Source organism: Macrosteles quadrilineatus, unplaced genomic scaffold, assembly GCF_028750875.1.
Source record: "Macrosteles quadrilineatus isolate MER2022 unplaced genomic scaffold, UCM_ALF_1.0 Scaffold_8__2_contigs__length_117827958, whole genome shotgun sequence".
NCBI classification, from domain to species: Eukaryota; Metazoa; Arthropoda; class Insecta; order Hemiptera; family Cicadellidae; genus Macrosteles; species Macrosteles quadrilineatus.
Genome location: NW_026542601.1, coordinates 62,417,219 through 62,424,552, shown reverse-complemented (window position 1 = coordinate 62,424,552; position 7,334 = coordinate 62,417,219). Strand labels below are relative to the sequence as shown.

The following is a 7,334-nucleotide window of genomic DNA, read 5'->3' as shown; positions in this document are numbered from 1 at the left end:
ACGCGGTTTCATTTTGCACATACAAAAAATAATCTTTTCTTGAAACTAAAAGTGACTTGATATTTTTAGTTAAATTTCGCACTAATATTGCTTTATTAAAAATCGATAATTTCATAAAAAGATATTATTATTTAACTGTAAAGTTCACTAACTTTGACAAGTCGTTGCCCTTGATTGCGTAAGCTTAGACATTTTTTAAAAAGCAAACTTAGTAGAACCACTCTTTATATACAAAATGGTGTTTGGTTCACAATTTAAATGTTAAAACTAGAATCGCTATATGATACCGCGCGAAGCGGTTTTCTGACGTTTTTCGGCGGGGGTAGGGAACCCTCTTAATAGATCCTTAATATGCTCGAACAGATCGTGAAAGACTTAAAAAGAGAGTTTAAAATAGTAAATAACCCCTGTACAGTGTGTTTTTTTAATTGCAAACTTTAGAGAATTGCAAAAAACCAGTTAAGACCTAATACGTATTTTTTTCTAAAATTGTGCCATTAGTATTTAGTGTTTTTGCATGGATTTTTAAACCTTAAGGAGAAGCATGGTTTTAAAATTAAGTTCATATTGATATTCAAATGTTTTTATTGTGTTTTTTAGCACTCATTGGTTTTAAGGCACAAGAAACCCACGATCCTTTGCTTGACTTCAGATATGGCAAGATTAGCCACCTCCTGGTCTTTGTCCTAAGAAAAAAAAATATAGTCAAATGTTATATACTAAAATTATTACGTTATACATTTTAACTGATTTGCAGAATATTATTTATCATTCATATTATTATTATCATCAACAGAAAATACTATTTATTATTGTAAATAAAAAAAACAACTTTAAAAGTAAGAAAATAAAAAGCTCTGAGCATAGATTCTCTAAAAAAATATGTTATTTATTTTTATTGAAAGGTTGATCAATTCTTTGTGAGAAGTATGATATCTATTGAAATCGATTTGGTTATGCACTTAAAGTTCTATGTATAAACACAAAATCTGAGAAGAAAACAAACTTAATGACAAAAAACCAACTACAGTATTACACACTTTATTTAACTACTCTTGAGGTAGAATAAAAGCATGTGTATGAAAAATAAGCTGAGCTATTTAGTCTCGAATGTGCTCCATAGTACCAATTGAATATAGTGAATACAATTATTTCCCTTAGACATAATGAATTGGTTTCCTTAATGGTAAGGAAGTAATTTTCATTTTGAACGTGTACATATATTCGAATTTGTTCAAACAAGAATTTTTGCAACGACATTCATTTTAAGTTTACATAAATAGGAGAATATGTAAAAAAAAATACCCCCGCCGCAGCAAACCTGCAGACTTAGCGAATTTCCATTTGCCTGATTGGATTTAAACTAAAATGTCTCCTTAAAAATATCACATTTATTCCCTATTCAAACAGAATTAGTTTAATGAGTACTTAGGTTTGCTGCAACAGGGAGGGTAAAAAAGTTTTTTTAATGTAAAATGTTAAAAGGTACTGTGGTTTAGTAAGAAATCAATGTATTTTCCAAATTTGATCAAAATATGTTCATAAACAAGCAAACTACAACAGTTGACTTATTCTCCATAAGAATTACATGGGAATTTTAAAATTACAATTTTTTGGAATTTTCTCCGTAACAATTAGGCGCATAATAACGCTTCAATATACTAAATTATTTGTTTTTTTAAGCTCTACAAAATGGTTTAAAAAGAAATTGTGAAATTTTGTGTTTTTAGGGTCAAAAATGGGAAAAACCTATTTTTACCCCATAAAACCCCCCATAAACCCCTGTTCCCATTGTCCGATCATGCTGGTTTGCGAACTCGTTCAAGTTTATCTTGCCTTACACCTTCAAACCAAATTTTATCAAAATCGGACAAAAATTACTCAAGTTATCGTGCGGATGGACACACATATATATATATATATACATATATATATATATATATATATCTATATATAGATATATAAAAATTTGAACGAATGGTGTTTTTGGCCTCTGGGGACATCAAAATGAAAAAGTAAATCGGTCCCGGGCTTAGGTCTTACCATGAGACCTACGGTAATAGCTACTTCCCTATAGGGAAATTCGCTAATAAGCTGTATGTTATTTCAGTATAATATTGTGTAAGTTCTTACCATCATTGAAATAAGGGTCGTGGAAAAATCCAGCGCCTAAAAACAAAATAATCATCTTAGAATGAAAACATACATAAAGACAATAATAAGAATTTCTATCATAACTTGCATGAATTAATGTAGGATTTGTTACAAAATGTCCTACTTATAAGCAGAGTATTTGTAATTATAAATTTAAGCAATTTTTTTCAAACATTTTTACATTTTGTTATGCAATTTAGCACAAAGTACATACAACAAAACATGTAAATTTAGAGAAACCCAATAATACGATGCTTATTATTTTAGAATACTTAAAAAAATACGAGTATCTTACCTCCATTGGGAGTAGGGAGGTATCGAATCTCTGAAAACAAAAAAGCAATATTAAAATGAAACCAAATATCCCTGCAAAAATAGGGGATTGAGCTGGTCTAGTAATAGAACGTGGGGCTTCGGTCCCTGAGGTCCCAGGTTCAAATCTCGCCAATCAACAATAGATTTAATCGATGTGATAATGCCGCAACCTTCTAGGACTAGCCTGAAGTAATGTGTAAATCAGTTCTGGCCTAGAACTAACGTTCTAAGATGTGAAGGTGAGACATAAAAAAATAAAATGAAAGCGAATACTATCTGTTATAAACTGCATTTTTTGAGTAAATTACTTACTTTTCGGTTACATAATGATGAATAAGTAGGGTTTTCTGTAAATTCAATCAAAATACTTAACAATGAAAAACATTTTATTGAATATTATATTATTTATTTTTATGAAAATGCTTACTGCCAACAGTAGTGTTTGTCCTTTTACCTAACCCGCCATGTTAAACTTCCCTATCCCAAGCGTGATGTATACAACTTCCTTACTTCTCGAGTGATGTAAAGTTGAAAAAAACTCACTCGGTGATGTAATGAAACCCATTTAAATAACATTGAGTGGATAACTAATAAAATATACCTCTATGGAGCCAACGACGTTCAACGCTAGAAATCAGCTGTGTGTTTGAATTTTATTGTTATGCTTTGAAGAATTTTCCTAACCTAGCTTTTGTTTGTAAATAAACGGTACTGTTAGAAGATGAGTGAAATTGATAATGAAGCATATTGCTCGTAACCTCCTGAATATTGTCGGGTCAGGTAAAATCTTGTACGTTACACGTTACGCAAGAGCGTGTTTACATCACTTCGGTGAATTATGCAACTCGCCTTCGCTCGTTGCACAACATTCACCTTCGTGATGTAAAAACGCTCTTACTACACTTGTAATGTAAATAGCTATTAGTATGTTGATGTAATATCTCACATATCTCCTATATCTATACTTACTTCTAACCATAAGAACTCAAGAATTGGTATGGAGATTTTAATTAGGCTCTATGAGTGCAATAAGAAGCGTTTTTAAGAAATTCCATCAGGGCTCTGCCCCAGTGGCCTCTAAGGTTCGCATGTTATCCTTTTGGAGAAAAGATTTGTTTACATTTGAACACATGACTTCATGTTGTTAGCCTCCGGATCACTGGTATAGTAATAAGTATAGGTTTAAATACCTTATACTGTCAAAGTGATCCTTTGTAGTCTATAAGCTACTGCAGTTACGTTCCCGATGGAAACCTCATCCGGTTCAAGTACATCAAATTTCGTTCCAGAAGAAGTCGTTGAAGTTAAAATCCATCGATGTGACACATTGAATTACACACAGACGAAAAGACGAACAATAAACAAACACTACAAAAACGCCAGTACCGGGAAACACGATACGCACGGAGGGCAGGTCTAGACTGAGGCATTATCTTGAAGTGAATTTCCTCCCCCCCCCCCTTCCTTATCACGAGTTATCCTTGTTTTCGTTGTGACCATGCGACTCGCCTATTCTTATTGCCGATTAGTAAATGATATTGGATTTAAAACCTCTTTGTTAATTGAGAACATTGTGTGGTTCTTTTTTCACGGCCTTGTAAATGTCATACCATTCCATCGTGTCCATAAAACAACCGCTTTTACATTTGTGCAAAATTTCAAGGTTGCCAGCTATTTTTGAGTAACTATGTCTATTGTTAATGAGATGATTGGCGTATGAGGATGTATGTTTAGTAATGGCTTTGTCTGGCAAATGTGCTTTGAATCTGACATTAAATGATCTTGCTGTTTGGCCGATATAATAACTATGGCAATCACTACAGTTTAATTTATAAATACATGTGCTGTTCATGTTATTTTCATTTGCATCGGTCTCTGGATTTTTCTTAAAATATTGCCCAGTTTATTTGACGTTTTGAAAGATACCGTACTGTTATTTCTTGCCATCTGACTCTTAATTGTATTGTTTAGTACAGTGCCATATTTCAAAGAATTGGAATTAGTCAGTTGGGGTTAAACGTTTGATTACCGCTATCGGCTGATTGCTGGAGGTCAGTGGGTCAGGGGTCAAGGATTGTTAACAATAATACACAGGGTAGCTTGTACCTGAGGCACCAGTACCCGTACAGGGGTAGTGGATTTTTATCTCCCTGGAATTTTACCCCATGGGCAAAACTGACGTCAAAAACCAGGAGTTAATATTCCGGCCGCCAGAGTTTGAGTTACACAACATCAGTTTGATGGATTAAAGGTGGAATTAAACACGGTTGTAAATTTAATCAGAACACATGAAATTATAAAAACCTAGAGTGTACGGGCCGGAATTTTACTCCAAAATTTTTACCCCCCGGACTTTTACCCCCGAAATTTTACCCCCTGGTCAAATGTAGAAATAAGCGAAAATGATTAATGTTATTCTTTTAGTTTTAATTTAAGTTATTAGAAAACATTTTATTAAGTAGATTTCTTAACTTATTTGTAACCTTAATTAATCAAATAGGTTTTGAATCTCATTTTTAATACTTAAGTTTCGGGATTCGATTTTTGGGACTAACTGTTGGTTGATATGTATTTACACACATATCCAACAGTTGGCCCCAAACCCAAAACCCGTATATCAAAATTAAACAGTAAAACCTGTTGACTTAGTTGAGATTACAAATAAACTAAGATAGGCTACTTAATAGTAAAATGTTTATTATTCAATTCAAACTGAAAGAAGAAAATTAATCATTCTCAATAATTTCTATATATGGCCAGGGGGTAAAATTTAGGGGGTAAAAATCCGGGCCGTACATCTTCAGTTGCCTAAATGCTGGTTATATGGACAGGGGGTTAAAATTCCGGTTTTATTGCTAATCTAATTTGTCACGCTCTGTCTATTTTCATTATACTTCAAAATCCGCGGGGGTAAAATTCCGCCATCGAACAAACTTTATAGCGCTCAAGTTACTACGTTATAGAGACGTCAGCTTTGCCCAGGGGGCAAAATTCCTGGGGGATAAAATTCCGGCGACCCCCGTATACATCACTACTTCAAACAGTCATTATCTCTCGATATGTATGGCCAGACTCAGCTAAAGTTTTGTGCCATCTAGCTACAGTTCTTGAGCGGCAATGACGTACTTTGTGCTCTCAATACACAACTTGCTAATATTCTGATAAATTTAAGTTTTACAATGTTCAAAATACGTATTCATTTAATTGCCCTACCTTCATGTTTTTTTCTTCCTCCCAATCTTTTCAACCATTTAATGGGACCAGCTTCACTCCAAGGAAGGAAAGAACAGGCCAGAAGCTGAAAGCAACATACATTAACAAATAGCATACAACTATAGTTCGTCCACTTATCTAAGTGCTATCTAGCTATCTAGTGCTATCTAGGGTCGCTATCTAGCGACCTACGCGCTAATGCTAACCAATGATATCTCTAAGCGGCCGAACTATAATGTTGGCAATATCGAAAATCTACTTGCATTAAACTACCTTTCATGGTCACGACATAAATTTAAACATCTTCAAATAAGACTAAAACCGCCTTAAAAAAAACGAATACTTATCCTGAATCGATGTTAATATAATTTAAAACGACAGAATCTCAAGAAGTTCAGCAAATAATTAATGATTTAAAACCTTCTACATCGTCTGGATGGGACGAAATATCATCTTTTATCTGAAAACAATGCTCATATTTAATCTTAACACCTCTTGTTCATTTAATTAACACTTCTCTTTATACAGGTATGTTCCCTGATCAATTGAAGCTCTTAAACGTAATACCAGTTATAAAGAAGGGGATAAAAACGATTTAGCTAATTAAAGACCAATTTCATTACTGCGGGCATTCTCAAAAAATTTTGAAAATATTGTTTTTAATATGTTGTATGATAACTTTAACAATTGTCAACTTTTTAACATACATCATTATGGATTAGTGAAAGGTAAAAACACTGTAGATGCCATTTTTAGCTTTGTATCTGAGGTAGCGGATGCTCTTGACAGTTCACAGAATGTAGCTGATCTCTAATGCATCCATATACTTCAGCATTGTACATACTTTAGTGTAGGCCTACATTAGATGATGATTTATAAAATGTCAAGAGATTAATTTTGGTCTTAAAGTAGCCAACACCTAAGTTAACCAACATTCGCTTGTAAATATTGTTCATAGAAAAAGGTAAATATTACCAAACCTAATAAAAATTGGATTATAATGTGTCTCTTTACTGAGTTCTTGCTAAATCAAAAAATCGTTTTCAGTCGGAAAGAGTCCTGAGATTCCGTAAAATTTTAACTTATTTCATTTTAAAAATTAAGGGTAAATTTAAGGTTCCGGTTGTAGTTTCGTAGCGAGCCCAAGTTCTTGCAGTGACTAATACTTCAAAGGAAGGACGGTGAGAAGATTTTCTTAATGCTGATAGCCTTTTTCGAATTCAGCGTGAAAATACTGGGTATTTTCTATAGTTTGGGCCGTTTAGGGGAACCAAACAAATTCTTTCTTATCATTTCAGTAAACTATGATATTTTTATTTTAATAGAAGTTAAATAGATGTCAAGAAAAGATAGACCGCAAAATAATATTTTTGGGATAGATTTACATAGACCAAAGAATACTCTCAGAGTATAGTGATAAAGTTTCCCGAGCAAATCAGTTCCCAAAGTTAGAATACCAAAGTTCCCCAGGTACTGTAATTTGAATGGATTTAATTTAAAATTAAATCAAGCAAATGAAAATTCACTTAAGTATTGCGACCATTGCAACAGTCGGCTCCTCTTTGACCGCTTTAAAACATGAAATATAAACGAGCACAGATAGCTCAGAGGTAAGGTAATAGGTTCAAGACGCATCCGGAAAAGATATTTCC

At 33.3% G+C, this 7,334-nt stretch overlaps 1 long non-coding RNA gene across 1 annotated transcript; it reads right to left on the bottom strand.

Annotated features, from left to right (window-relative positions):
- Positions 1-588: 588 nt before the first annotated feature.
- Positions 589-5,761, bottom strand: LOC128999476 (uncharacterized). Its single transcript, XR_008491297.1, has 4 exons — positions 5,683-5,761; positions 2,450-2,479; positions 2,134-2,169; positions 589-686 (listed from the first exon to the last, which is right to left on the bottom strand). It is a non-coding gene; the product is annotated as an uncharacterized LOC128999476 (long non-coding RNA).
- Between the last annotated feature and the right edge of the window lie 1,573 nt (positions 5,762-7,334).